The following is a 16191-nucleotide window of genomic DNA, read 5'->3' on the forward strand; positions in this document are numbered from 1 at the left end:
ACCAAAAAGTAAGACTGAAAGTGAGCGACAATATTTGCATGCGAGAAACCAGGAACTACGTGATGAAGAGCAGCTGTTTGGAGAAAACCCGATCAAAACATACAGCGCAAAATTAGAAACGCTGAACTGTGTGTACTTCGTATAAAATGCAACTTGACTCTACTACACTAACAATATACTGAACATTTCTTTCAAAACTAAGGCTTCCACTATTCAGGGCTACAATGAAAACGTGAATAGCGGAAAACTGCGAAAATACTGTGTGGAGCAGTTAGACAGCTACCGTTCATTGTGCGCGAAGTACTTATGTTCTGTATTGAATAATAATTCATAAACGCAAAGCAAAATGGATTACATAAACATTTTATGGATGTTGTGTATAATTCTAAAACACACGTGAAAACAGTACATGAACTCACCAATAGAGACCAAAATACTGAAAAAATGTCCCTGAAAGATCTTCAAAAATTGGTCGGTGGAGCGTGGGTTTCTCGTGTAGTAATTTTCTTTCTTATATCACGCCAATTTTTTTAATGTTTTTTAGCAAACGTTACGATGAATTAAAGGTATCCTGAAAAGGAATCAAGCTCAAGTCAAACATTCATCGCTTCAGATGTTTTTACTTATGGCGAGATAGTCTGTATTCTCTTCATTCAGACGTATCGCTGTTTTCTCAGCAATACTTTAATGTAGTTTTTTTTGTCTAAAATTTGTAATTGCTTCAACTTTAAAGACATTAATTGAAGAATAACATATAGCCAACGTGAGTGAATATATGTAATGCGAATTGCTAAAAATATTTTCATAACCGGTTATGGCAATTTATTCCAATTTCACAACGTGTTAATTAGTCCATAAATATATTTACCCTAATATTTTAATTAAAGTTTTATTCATTCTGATTCCATCATCTACTCTAATACCTAAAACTAGAGACCATAATCAAAACTAAGGGGGCTAGTTAACAGAAAGAATTCAAACAAACGGTATTTTAGGGAGATTTCAGAAATCTTTAAAACCTATTTTTTTAAGGCACAAGAAAAATGATTTATTTATTAAGAATTTTCAATAAATTACAGACCACCATAAAATCTTAACAATAAACGGCAGAATCACCATAACAGTTAATATTCAATAAACAAGAAACTTTTAAGAAAATAAACCCCTATCATAAATTTGAAAAAAAAGTTAAAACTAGCAGACATATACCGGCCTACAAACAGGCAGAATTGATTGACATAGGCACCATGTCGTACGGCGGATCACACCAAAAGTGATCAGTAATCTGACATTACAATGTCGGAAAAAGACACAGTCATAAAATGGTAAATGGAGCTTCGCCGTTTTCAAACTGACGTACAGATTAACGTGAGCAGGCAGTCCACTAGCAGCAGCAAGCAGACCGGCTGGATGATAAACACGACCTTACTCCCACAGACGGAGAAACCACAACATGCGACAGCCTTCGTGCGATCCTCTGTCACACTACGCCAAGCGACCAGCCTTTTACGCCGTCACTCTTTACTTTCTTAGCGCTTCCTCTGACCAACCACTCATCTTTGTCCTAGGGATGGCGGTTATCGTCGAAACAACCATTTTCGGTTATGTCGTTTAAATGCAATGTTAAATCCGATGAAAATAAAACGGTTTTTTATTCCTAATATTTTCTGTAATGAACGTAGAAATCGAACAGAATTTCAAGATACATTGAATCAAAATATTAAATGAAATAGGCAAATAAAAGAAAACTTAGTTCTTCCACCTATCGCTGCTTTATCGGGAAATGGAAGGTGGTTGACTACTATGAAAGATCACCGGTAAAAGAAATGATCGTACGGCATTGCCGACCCGGAGGACCCATCCGGAGAAGTTGGGACGCCGAGGGCGAGTCTTCTTTCAGTCGAGGCCACATTGGGCGACTCGCTTGCCGGTGATGAGAACGAAATGATAATGAGGACAACACAACACGCAGTCCGTGGACGGAGAAAAGCTCCAACCCGGCAAGGAATTGAACCCGGGTCCCTTGTAGGGGAAGCAAGCACGTACCCACTTTTTTTTTTGTTAGCTTTAGTTCGTTGCATCTGCTCGGGGCAGACGTCATAATACATCCATTTAAGTTCGTCGTTGATTGGTTAACTCAGTTTTTTACTACAGAGGGCAGCTAACCCTCTGACCGAACACGCTGCGCTACCGTGACGGCACTCTCAGCTAAGCAGGCGGACGGATCACCAATACTTTCCTATCAATCATGTTTAAAACGGTTATCATGCCAGTAATTGGACATTACGAAAAGTCAATTGGAAAGGATAAAAAATGACGTCGGAGAACCCAGTTCATTTTATTAATTCCTGCATTTTAAGGGGATACTAGGAAAGGAAGGCGTGTTATGTAGACACAGCCAGCCCATCAGGTGCTTTGTACTATTATTGTAAATGCACTCTTAAGTTTTAAGTTTTTTCCTTTCATTATTAAGCAAGCTTGTTCTGACTCCTTCCGTTTTCAATCTCTTAATGCAATTGGAGAATTGAACTTCACTGATACCGCACTTCGTAAAATATTTGAAGACTAGGTATATGGCAGTGGGAAACTACCATACAGACAAGAGGAGACAAGCGTATCACGCTACATGTACCTACGTACCCCCTAAAAGGCCACACCACGTTGTAAAAGGCACATTATTGTTTGCACTGCCCGCTTTTCCCGTTTTTCTAATAACGCCGTATGTCAAAGAAATGCAACTTTTACGAATAAAAATTACTCGTTCTTTATAAACAAACAAATTTAGTATTGTTGCTATGGTTAATTTATATTAGGCTTTTTCTTTACTCGGTTTCTAGAAAAATAAAAACTCATGTTACGACAGTGACCAAATAAATACCGAAAAATGCCGGTTAATCAGAACTAAAATACCATATCGGTTCTAACCGGTCGGTTTTTCGATCGGCACTGTGCGTCTTTCGGCATGCATGTGTTCGCACGTGAATTCTTCCGAGTTCCAGAGACGCATTCCTGTTCCTGAACCAGGAGGCGAACGCTTCCGTAAACACATACTGTGACTGACAGTATTGACACAGGCTTATCAGTATGTAGGGTCCGATCTTAATTTCTAACACAAACACAAACATTTCAGTGTACGGCCTGCATTACTTCCTTTTGATAACCTGGTTTCAAGCAACGAACAGCGGTATTGTTGTGTCAAGACTGCCTGAGACCCGGTATTAACTTGCCCTACGACAATGCCTCTGCAGTAAATGTCGTTCACAATGACACATCTCCGTATGGATTGGTTTACTGAAAAAGAGTTGTCCGATGAGTAGGTCATTTATGGATTCACTTATTGGCCAAAAATATACTACGTCGAACTCTTCCCGCAGCGATACGTACCATTTCACCTTACCTTCACCTCTGATCATTATTACTTTTTGTCTTTTTTTTGAGTTATCACTCCTCTGCCTGGTTAGATGCTGCAGGCCACGAATTTCTTTAATACGACAAACCCTTCATCTCGAAGTAGCACTTGTTACTTGCGTCCTGAATTATTTGCTGGGCACATTCCAATCTATGTCTTCCTCTACAATTTTTACACTCTACAGCTGCCTCTAATACAATCCTGCCCCTTTCCATGTTCTTCCTTCTCTTAGCGATTCTGTAGAGAAATTCCTCATTCCTTACCTTATCAGTCCACGTAATTTTCAACATTCTCAAATACCTCGAGTCTCTTCTATTCCGGTTTTCCCACAGTTCATGTTTCACTACCAAGCAATGCTGTGCGGCAGGAATGCCCATTTTGCCATTGCTAGTCTGCATTTTAGTCCTCCTCGCTCCGTCCGTCATGGCTCATTTTTACACCTAGGTCACTTCGTCTCCTTACAATTCTCATTTCTGCTACTTTTCATTAGTTTAGTCTTTCTTAGATTTACTCTCAATCCATATTCTCTACTCATTAGACTGTTCATTCCATGCAGCAGATCCTGTAATTATGATTCATTTTCACTGAGGATTGCAATGCCATCCTTTCATCTTGAATTTTAATTCCACTCTCGACCCTTCCTTTGACTTCTGTCATTGCTTCCTTGATGTATAGATTGAACAGTAGGGGTAGAAGATTACATCAATATCTTGTACACTTTTTAATACGAGCACTTATTACTTGATCTTCCACACCTGTTAGTACCTCTTGGATCTTACAAATACTTTACATTACCCGTTTTTCCCTTACAGAATCCTCAGAATTTCTAACACCATTTTTGTGCATTGACAAACGCTTTTTGCAGGTCGACAGATCCTGTGGATGTGACTTCGTTTTCGTTTAACCTTATTTCCATTATCAAGCGCAATATCAGAATTGCCTCTCTGGTACTTTATCATTCCGAAGGCCAAACTTATCGTCGTTTAACACATCTTCAGTTCTCTTTTCCGTTCTTCTGTATATTATTCCTTCCAGCTACTTGGTTGCATGAGCTGTTAAGCCGATCGTGCGAATATTCTTCGGAACTGTGTGGATGACGTTTTTCCGAATGTCAGACAGTATATCGCCAGACTCATACATTCTACACACAAACGTGAATAGTGATTTTTTTGTCACTTCCCCCGATGATTTTAGAAATTATGAAGGAACATTATCTACCGTTTCCGCTTCATTTTATTTTAAGTCTTCTAAAGCTCTTTTTAATTCTGATTCTAATACCGGAACTCCTATTTCTTGTATATCGACTCCTGTTTCTGCTTCTATCACATCATCAGACAAGTATTCCCCCCATAGAGGCCTTCAATGTATTCTTTCCACCTATCCGCTCTCTCCTCTGTATCTAACAGTGGAATTCCCGCTGCAATATTAATATCATCGCCGTTGCTTTTACTTTCGGTCAATGTTGCTTTAGTTTTCTCATGTGCTGAGTAGTTCTACCAACAGTTATTTCGTTTTCGATTTCTTCGCAGTTTGCGTACAGTCATTTCGTCCTAGCTTCTCAGCACTGTTTATTGCGTTTCTCAGCGGCTTGTATGTTTATATTCCTGAATTTCCTTGAACGTTTTTGTACTTCCTACTTTCATCGATCAAGTGACGTATATCTTCTGTTACCCATGGTTTCTTCGCAGATTCCTTCTTTTTACCGACAGTATTTTTTCCGCCTTCTGTGATAGCACTATTTATAGATGCCCATTCATTTTCAATTGAACTGACCGCAAAGCTATTCCTAATCGCAGCGTCTATAGTCTTAGAGAACTTCAGGTGCACCTCTTCATTCGTTAATACATACGTATCTCACTTCTTTGAGCATTGATTCTTCCTGGTTAGTCTCTTAAACTTCAGCCTACTCATCATCGCTACGAAACATCGATCTGAGTCTATATCAGCTCCAGGGTACGCCTTACAATCCAGTATCTGATTTAGGAATCTCTGTCTGACCATGATGTAATCTAATTGAAATCTTCCCGTATCTCCCGGCCTTTTCCAAGTATACCTCCTCCTATTGTGATTCTTGAACGGAGTATTCGCTATTACTAGTTGAAACTTGTTACAGAACTCAATTAGTCTTTCTCCTCTTTCATTCCTTGTCCCAAGCCCATATTCTCCTGTAACCTTTTCTTCTACTCCTTCCCCTACAACTGCATTCCAGTCGCCCATGACTATTAGATTTTCCTCCCCCTTTACATACGGCATTACCCTTTCAATATCCTCATACACTTTCTCTATCTGTTCATCTTCAGCTTGCAACGTCGGCATGTATACCTGAACTACCGTTGTCGGTGTTGGTCTGCTGTCGATTCTGATTAGAACAACCCGGTCATTGAACTGTTCCCAGTAACACAGCCTCTGCCCTACCTTCCTATTCATAACGAATCCTACACCTGTTATACCATTTTCTGCTGCTGTTGATATTACCCGATACTCATCTGACCAGAAATCCTTGTCTTCCTTCCATTTCACTTCACTGACCCCTACTATATAGATTGAGCCATTGCATTTCCCTTTTCAGATATTCTAGTTTCCCTACCACGTTCAAGCTTCTGACATTCCGCGCCCCGACTCGTAGAACGTTATCCTTTCGTTGATTATTCAATCTTTTTCTCATGGTAACCTCCCCCTTGGCAGTCCCCTCCCGGAGATCCGAATGGGGGACTATTCCGGAAACTTTTGCCAATGGAGAGATCATCATGACACTTCTTCAATTACAGGCCACATGGCCTGTGGATACACGTTACGTGTCTTTAATGCAGTGGTTTCCATTGCCTTCAGCATCCTCATGTCGTTAATCATTGATGATTCTTCCACCTTTAGGGGTAATTTCCCACCCTTAGGACAAGAGAGTGCCCTTAACCTCTATCCGCTCCTCCGCCCTCTTTGGCAAGGCCGTTGGCAGAATGAGGCTGACTTCTTATGCCGGAAGTCATCGGCCGCCAATGCTGATTATTTATCAAAATTAAGGCAGTGGTGGGGATCTAACTCGGGACCGAAGACGTTTCTGATTATGAATCAAAGCCCTAGACCACGGGTACGTTTATTGAAGAACTCAGTTAATCCTTGTACTCTCTCAGTACTTGTGCTAAGCCGAAATCCTCGCCGGCCGGAGTGGACGAGCGGTTCTTGGCGCTTCAGTCTGGAACCGCGCGAACGCTACGGTCGCAGGTTAGAATCCTGCCCGGGCATGGTTGTGTGTGATGTTCTTAGGTTACTTAGGTTTAAGTAGTTCTAAGTTCTAGGGGACTGATGACCTCAGAAGTTAAGTCCTATAGTGCTCAGAGCCATTTGAACCATTTTGAACCGAAATCCTCCTGTAACTCCTTCTTCTACTCGTTTCCCGACAGCCCCATTCCAATCCCAAATGACCGTTAGATTGTCATCACCGTTTACGTAATGAATTACCCGTTGGACATCCTCAAATATCTTCTCTGTCTTTTAAACTTCGGCTTGCGACGTCGGGGTTCATACTGAACTATCGCTATCAGTGATGGTTTGCTGTCGATTCTGATGAGAACCACGCTACCACAGAATCATTTACAGTAACTCACTCTCTGCCCTTCCTTCCTATTCATAAGGAATTCTACGTCCATTATAACATTTTCTGCCGCTATTGATATTAGCATGTACACGTCTGTACATAAATCCTAGTCACCTTTCCTTGTCACTTCACCAACCCCTCTACTATATCTAGATTGAGCACTAGCAATTCCATTTCCAGAATGTCTAGTTTCCCCACTAAGTTCAGATTTCTGCGGTTCCAAGCCCTGACTTGTAGGACGTTATCATTTCGTTGGTTATTCAGTTTTTTTTTTTTTCTCATTGTCATCTGTCCCTGGCAGTCCCCTTCCGAAGATCCTAATGGCGGACTAGTCCGTAATCTTTTGCCAATGGGAAGATCATGGCACTTTTTCAATTACTGGCCACGTGTCCTTAGGATATACTGTATGTATCTTTCATGCAGTGGTTTCCATTACCTTCTGCATCTCGTGCCATTGATCATTGCTGATTCTTCCATCTTTAGGGGCATTTCCACCCCAATGGCCAGAGAGTGCTCCGAAACACTGTCAGCTCCTCCGCCCTCTTTGACAACGCTGTTGGCTGAACGAGGGGTGACGTCTTATGCTGGAAGCCTTCAGCCGCCACTGTTGGTGATCTTTGTCCAAAATTTTAACTGTTGCGGGTTTCTAACTAGGGACTCAGGACGTTTTGAATAGTAAATGACGCTGCCCCTAGACCATGGGTGCAGGACGTTTGTTACGTTATTCTGTGTAACGTGTGGTACATCTTGGTGACTGACTATGAAAGACTTGTGTATTCAGCAACATCATCAAAACTTTATTGTTATAAAATTGTAAATAGTTGCTAATCAAGTTCCTAAATATTTGTATAACGTTATTTCTCAAATATTTAGCTGAAGCTTATTTCGTTGCTTCAACAAATAAATTCTGTTCTTGACTGAGAAGCATTTAAAGCTGTGTGCGGATCTAATCAAACGGTTCTCAGATCTACGAAGCCAGCTCCATGTCCCCATCATATTAAGTTTCAACGTGCGGAAAGCCTCACAGTCAAAACTTTCCTCCCACGAGATACACCTACTTCCAAATGTCTTTCCTGGTAAGCTATTCACTTTTGCTACGAGACCGGAAGTTGTTATTTTAGTTTCCTCATTTATAGAAATATCTTCTTTGAGCCGTTAAGCTCTTCGTACGGTGCCATTAACCAGTTCCTTTCCTGGTAATAGTTCCCCACAAATTTCTTATCTCACAAATTTCTTTCCATGCCTACTCGTTCTACAATGTCATCCCTCTATGGAATCGAATTTGGAACGTCAACAGTTTCATCTTCTCGTGTCACTGCCCTAAATCATTGTTAAATTTTCATGAAACGTTGGGCTATAGTCATAGAAGATTGCTAGGTCGCTTGATTCACCAAGTTTCTTTTCTTCATTTCGGGTGCATCGTTTGCGGACACCTGGCTCGAGGTAGAGAAACACTCTAAGGGAGCAGTCAAAATAATTACTCAGAATAGAGAACCTAACAACGTATAATTAATCTACATCCACATACATTACCAACCACTGCGAAATCAGTAGCATGGTACTGCAGGTTAGGGATTCTCTCAGTACCCATCTTGTATAAAGAGTAGGATGGTGAACTGTATCTGCCGCCAATAGTCGTTTCACAAGCCGCAATGGAGCGGAACATCACCGAATTCTTCACTTATTACCGAATTTAGCGGGATAGTTGGTATCGAGTATCAAGTTAGCCATTGCAGATTTTACAACATTCTGTAACGCTTTGCCGCGATTCAGACATACCTCTCGCCATTCATGCCGTCCTGTTTTGTATGCTTTAAGTCTCATACGACGCACAAATTAATCGTAAGCACTCAACTTTGGTGACTGATTATTCCATTTCATACTTCCAGAAATTCTGACACCGACATATTTGTACATGTTTGCTGATTCCTATGGATGATGTAGTTATAGGATAATACTAGATTTTCTTTTTGTGAAGTGGTCAGTATTATATTTTTAACATTTTTAAGTGGTCGATCTTTTCGCCACTTTGAAAAGCTATCCTATCAGGAGCCAGCTATACAGCATGAAAATTATATAACCGAAAAACTCTGTGGAATCGCACAGGACTCTGAAACAAATACTTTTCTCTAATGTCATAATTTTCTGTGAGGATTTTGTAAACCAGTAGAGACAGTTTTCTCTGGCTGAAAATTGATCTAACAAACAATGGGAGGTTGCATGGGACAATGAAAATAATTTTTGTAAAGTGTTTTCCTGTGTGGACGAATAGCAACAGGTTTTAATTTTGTATTATCAAGAGAAAACGACATTAACACAACACATTTACTTTATTTATAGTAAACATTAAAAAATACGTCAGTGACTCATAAAAACAGCTTACGTCGGTGGGTCATGTTCTGTCTGACACGGTCGGAGACTGCAATTCCTGTTGCTGCAACTAGTACTTGGGCAACCATATCCTCTTCTGGTTCAACAAGGGTTTTGTAAACAAGGTTGCAGAGCTCTCGCCACACAAAAGAATGCTGATGGGTCAAATCAGGCGATCGAGTATGCCATGACATAGGATGATTGAAACGTGTCGGCGCCCCGTCCTTCTGGAACAACATAGACCTACACTGTCTTGTAGAGACTGGCACGTCGTCTGGCCGGCCGCTCTGGCCGAGCGGTTCTAGGCGCTTCAATCTAGAACCGCGCGTCCGCTACGGTCGCAGGTTCTAATCCTGCCTCGGACATGGATGTGTGTCATGTCCTTAGGTTAATTAGGTTTAAGTATTTCTAAGTTCTAGGGGACTGATGACCTCAGATGTTAAGTCCGATAGTGCTCAGAGCCATTTGAACCATTTTTGGCACGTCGTCCAGTAACTGTGGTAATGCTCTGAGGAGGAAATTGTAATAGTGCTTGTCATTTAATGGCCTAGGTAAGAGATATGGCCCAATTAAACATTCATCACCAACATGTAGTTACACATTCACGCTAGAATTGCGACTGCTAATCGCAAGTAATGAGGAATAACTTCACTCTAAACTGCCGGCCGGTGTAGCCGTGCGGTTCTAAGCGCTTCAGTTTGGAGCCGTGTGACCGCTACGGTCACAGGTTCGAATCCTGCCTCGGGCATGGATGTGTGTGATGTCCTAAGGTTAGTTAGGTTTAAGTAGTTCTAAGTTCTATGGGACTGATGACCTCAGAAGTTAAGTCCCATAGTGCTCAAAGCCATTTGAACCTTTTGAACCACTCTGTCCGCAGATCGTGGTCGTGCGGTAGCGTTCTCGCTTCCCACGCCCGGGTTTCCGGGTTCGATTCCCGGCGGGTTCAGGGATTTTCTCTGCCTCGTGATGACTGGGTGTTGTGTGATGTCCTTAGGTTAGTTATGTTTAAGTAGTTCTAAGTTCTAGGGGACTGATGACCATAGATGTTAAGTCCCATAGTGCTCAGAGCCATTTTGAACCACTCTAAACATGCGAACTATGGATTTCGAAGACTCCATCACGTCCGAACTTCGCTTCATCTGTAAACAAAGAACAGAAACGTAGGATACATATGGCACTGTCGGGAGTATAACAGTGAAATGTGTTCCGTGAATGGATGATCGTCACCTCCCAGGTTGTGAACACGCTGTAAGTGAAATGCATTAACCGAATGGTTCAAATGGCTCTAAGCACTATGGGACTTACCATCTGAGGTCATCAGTCCCCTAGACTTAGAACTACTTTAACCTAAGGACATCACACACATCCATGGCCGAGGCAGGATTCGATCCTACACCGTAGCAGCCGCGTGGTACTCGGCTGAAGCGCCTAGAACCGCTCGGCCACTGCGGCCGGCGAAATGGGTTAACAACTGCCACTGCCCATGAAGGGTGTTTCTTACATTCTCCTGATTAGTCAACACGTTATGCGCAATTTCGCAAGGGCTGAGAGCGACTACGCCCTCTACCAAGTCAAAACATACTCACAGGTAATTATGACATTAGAAAAAAGTCTTTGATTCTGCGTCCCGTGCATCCTCCCAGAGTTTGTAAGTTTAAATAATTTTCATCCTCTATATCAGAGCAGATATTTTCTACAGATAACACATAACTGCTTGATCGGCCAAAAGTTTCTTAGTATTACCATTTTTTGTCATATAATTAACGCGCAACATGAACAACGCGGATCACAACATACTTCTTTAGGGCACGCCTGAAGTGACTGTTACTTCCGTTGGCGATGTTTGAACACCGACGCAGAACCTCGGCCTTTCGTTTACCTGAGGAGTTGTCTGTTATTTCCACTAAATTTAAGGGGGCACTAACTGGTTGGTTTAGCTTATATGTTACGTGCGTGCATCCGTGTCCGTGGTTGAGTCCCTGTGTGCGTGTGTAAAAGTGTATAAGCAAGCAAAATGTGAAATTAGTTAAAAATTAGTCACATACATCCCAGAAAACTATTAGATATTAATTTATAATACGAAGTCCGCGTAATTGATATAAATATTCACATTAACGGTTTTGGCAGTTTATTGCGATCATCCAATGTGTTAATTAATCCGAAAACAGATTTGTCATGATATTTAAACTCCTGTTTTATGCTTTCCGAAAATCACTAAATTGTATTAATTGCGTCAATAAAATGCGCATCATGTCATTACATGATAAAATAGACTGAAATTAAAATACTGCCGTGCGGGCTTTATACAGGACTTATGGGATACAGGGACACGAGAAGTGGGAAGGGAGAGGGGGGGAAAACAAGGCCATAGATGAAACAGGACGAACAACAGCCCGTTACACAGCCATTCATGTTTGATATGTGTGATTCTTGAAGCTACTATCTTAAAAGCAGAAGCTAGTGCAAAAATAAAACATATAAAAAAAAAAACAGTATAAAAATTTCGCTAGAAAACACGATTACGTGTTAATGATGAGAAGAAGGAATATTGTTCATAAGTAAGACTGTTCTAATTAGCGAACCTTTGATTATAGATTGATTCATATTCAAGACAGTAGAGCATTTCTAGTACTGAGGTAGTGTTTGTGTTAAAAATAAAAGAACGGATATAAAAACAGGTGAATGCCCAACAGTAGCTAACAAAACATGTATGTTTTATTAAATGGTCTATATATGAGGTATTTCGCAATATTTTGCTCAGGTTGACTTCATTTTCAATATACTTAGCACCTCAGACATTTGGTATATTTAGTACAACTTGTTTGGGTAAAGACTGACCAGCTGTGTGTCCTTATCCGCCACCGCTTCACACATTCTCTACAATCATGTCTGGTTTGCATCCGGTTCAACTGAATACATGGAGTTTCCATAAGTATCTGTGTTTTCTCTACCTTCCACATCTTTTTTAGGATCTCTTAATGTTGTATTATTTCCAATTCCTTTCGTCTTTGTGTGACAGAGTTAGTGAGTATGCCTCCGTATTGTGCATTCAAAGTGTGCAAATGTGGGGATACTGTCCGTTTGCTGCAGTGACACTTTTACCAACTTTTTAGCGAAATCCCGAAGATTGGCTAAAATTTACAGACGCACGAAATTTGGCACGGACTTCAATGCGAGATACCTTTAATAGGTTCCACAACGAAACATTGTCTAGAAATTTGGTCGAAAATCCGAAGAAATTCTGGTCGTATGTAAAGTACGCAAGCGGCAAGACGCAGTCAATACCCTCGCTGCGCAGTGCCGATGGTACTGTTACCGACGACTGTGCCGCTAAAGCGGAATTATTGAACGCAGTTTTCCGAAATTCCTTCACCAGGGAAGACGAATGGAACATTCCAGAATTTGAAACACGAATAGCTGCTCTCATGAGTTTCTTAAAAGTAGATACCTTAGCGGTTGCGAAGCAACTCAAATCGCTTGATACCGTCAAGTCTTCAGGTCCAGATTGTATACCGATTAGGTTCCTTTCAGATTACGCTGATACAATAGCTCCCTACTTAGCAATCGTATACAACCGCTCGCTCACCGATAGATCTGTACCTACAGATTGGAAAATTGCGCAGGTCGCACCAGTGTTTAAGAAGAGTAGTAGGAGTAATCCATCGAACTACAGACCTATATCATTGACGTCGGTTTGCAGTAGGGTTTTGGAGCATACGTAATGGGCATGGTTTCAGAAAACATCGTTCTTGTGCAACGCAGCTAGCTCTTTATTCGCGCGAAGTAATGGCCGCTATCGACAGGGGATCTCAAGTTGATTCCGTATTTCCGGAAAGCTTTTGACACCGTTCCTCACAAGCGACTTCTAATCAAGCTGCGGGCCTATGGGGTATCGTCTCAGTTGTGCGACTGGATTCGTGATTTTCTGTCAGGAAGGTCGCAGTTCGTAGTAATAGACGGCAAATCATCGAGTAAAACTGAAGTGATATCAGGTGTTCCCCAGGGAAGCGTCCTGGGACCTCTGCTGTTCCTGATCTATATAAATGACCTGGGTGACAATCTGAGCAGTTCTCTTAGGTTGTTCGCAGATGATGCTGTAATTTACCGTCTAGTACGGTCATCCGAAGACCAGTATCAGTTGCAAAGCGATTTAGAAAAGATTGCTGTATGGTGTGGCAGGTGGCAGTTGACGCTAAATAACGAAAAGTGTGAGGTAATCCACATGAGTTCCAAAAGAAATCCGTTGGAATTCGATTACTCGATAAATAGTACAATTCTCAAGGCTGTCAATTCAACTAAGTACCTGGGTGTTAAAATTACGAACAACGTCAGTTGGAAAGACCACATAGATAATATTGTGGGGAGGGCGAGCTAAAGGTTGCGTTTCATTGGCAGGACACTTAGAAGATGCAACAAGTCCACTAAAGAGACAGCTTACACTACACTCGTTCGTCCGCTGTTAGAATATTGCTGCGCGGTGTGGGATCCTTACCAGGTGGGATTGACCGAGGACATCGAAAGGGTGCAAAAAGGGCAGCTCGTTTTGTATTATCGCGTAATAGGGGAGAGAGTGTGGCAGATATGATACGCGAGTTGGGATGGAAGTCATTAAAGCAAAGACGTTTTTCGTCGCGGCGAGATCTATTTACGAAATTTCAGTCACCAACTTTCTCTTCCGAATGCGAAAATATTTTGTTGAGCCCAACCTACATAGGCAGGAATGATCATCAAAATAAATTAAGAGAAATCAGAGCTCGACCAGAAAGGTTTAGGTGTTCGTTTTTCCCGCGCGCTGTTCGGAAATGGAATGGTAGAGAGATAGTTTGATTGTGGTTCGATGAGCCCTCTGCCAAGCACTTAAATGTGAATTGCAGAGTAATCATGTAGATGTAAATGTACAGAATTACAGAGAGATAAAGAGGTTTCACCCTTTATGGTCGAAGCGCTATTGTGATAAAGATTACAGGGTTTGTAAAGGGTTTTCTCTGATCACCCCCGATACCTCACGTGGACCCCGATTTTTCTGTCATACTCCTCACTCATTCCCGGAACTTTGGTGATTTACGTTGCTCGTGGGCTCAGCTAAAGTGGCATTCCTACGGTGACTGGAAAATGTTTTAACCCCGCTGACGTATTTCTCCATTTCCTGTACAGCACTAATTGTTGGTAATCATATGGTATAATTTATTCAAAATAGGGAGTGCTAGGATTTTGGCAACTACTCGGTTTTTATAGGCAGTTTCTTTGTTCAGCTATAACTCAGGAATGTGCAAGCCTGGTGGATGAACTATGTATGGTTTCGGCTAGTACTCTTATTTTCTCATTGTGAATGTAGGTGTGTTTGTATTTCCTGTTTTTTTATGTATCCCTCCTTTTCATAAGTTTCATTTTGTTCTGCAATTACTATCTGTTTGTAGGTGTGCCTTTGACTGGGTGACTCCACGTTTTCGCGTATCGTTTAGTTCTCGGAATCTGTTTCCTTTTGTAATTACGGCTTAGTAATATTCTAAGGTGGATAAATCTTTCTCTGGAACCATAAACTTGCTTTATACTTCCGCTCCTCGTTTAATAGCTATCTTCCTGACCAGTAGTCTTTAAGTTAAATTCCATCGCATGTATTCTGTTTCTGAGCGTTATTTCTATCAGTTAGTAATTAATCTAGACGTATCAGGCCTCCCATATCACTCCTACCACACACGCCCCACACTATTACGGAGCCTCCACCAGCTTCAACAGCCGCTGCTGACAAGCGGGGGTCTATGGATTCATGAGATGGTCTTCATACCCGTACAGGTCCATCCGCTCGATACAATTTGAAACGAGACTCTTCCGACCAGGTAACATTGCTCCAGTTATTAACAGTCCGCCGGCCGGAGTGGCCGAGCGGTTCTAGGCGCTACAGTCTGGAACCGCGCGGGCGCTACGGTCTTAGGTTCGAATCCTGCCTCGAGCATGGATGTGTATGATGTCCTTAGGTTAGTTAGCTTTAATTAGTTCTACGTTTTAGGCGGCTGATGACCTCAGAAGTTAAGTCGCACAGTGCTCAGAGCCATTTGAACCATTAACAGTCCAATGTCGGTGTTGACGGGCCAAGGCAAGGCGCAAAGCTTTGTGTCGTGCAGTCATCAAGGGTACACGAGTGGGCCTTCGGCTCCGAAAGCCCATATCGACGATGTTTTGTTGAATGGTTCGCACACTGATACTTGATGATGACCCATCACTGAAATCTGCAGCGATCTGCGGAAGAGTTGCACTTCTATCACGTTGAACGATTCTGTTCAGTTGTCGTTGCTCCCATTCTTGCAGGATCTTTTTCCGGCCACAGCGAATTCGGAGATTTGACGCCTACCGGATCCCTGATATTCTCGGTACACTCTTGAAATGCCCCTGCGGGAAAATCACCATATCATCACTACCACGGAAATGCTGTGTCCCATCGCTCGTTCGCCGACTGAAACACTACGTTCAAACTCACTAAAAACTTTATAACCTGCTATTGTAGCAGAAGTAACCGACCTTAGAACTGCGCCAGACACTAGTTGTCTTATATAGACGTTGCCGAGCGCAGCGCCGTATTCTCCCTGTATACGTACTTTTGTAGTTAAATACGCATGTCCATACCAGTTTCTTTGGCGCTTCAGTGTAAGATTAGTACATATTTTCCTTTTGTGTCCCAACTAACACTATAAAATCTACAAAAATGCATTATACCAGAACCGCCAAGACATAAATGATATTAAAACGTTAAAACCATTTGTCAAAGCTCCAGCTGTGATGAGATGAGAGCAACTAATGTTAAAATTATTAAAATAAAGTTACA

This window comes from Schistocerca piceifrons, chromosome 8 (genome assembly GCF_021461385.2).
Source record: "Schistocerca piceifrons isolate TAMUIC-IGC-003096 chromosome 8, iqSchPice1.1, whole genome shotgun sequence".
Lineage (NCBI taxonomy): Eukaryota > Metazoa > Arthropoda > Insecta > Orthoptera > Acrididae > Schistocerca > Schistocerca piceifrons.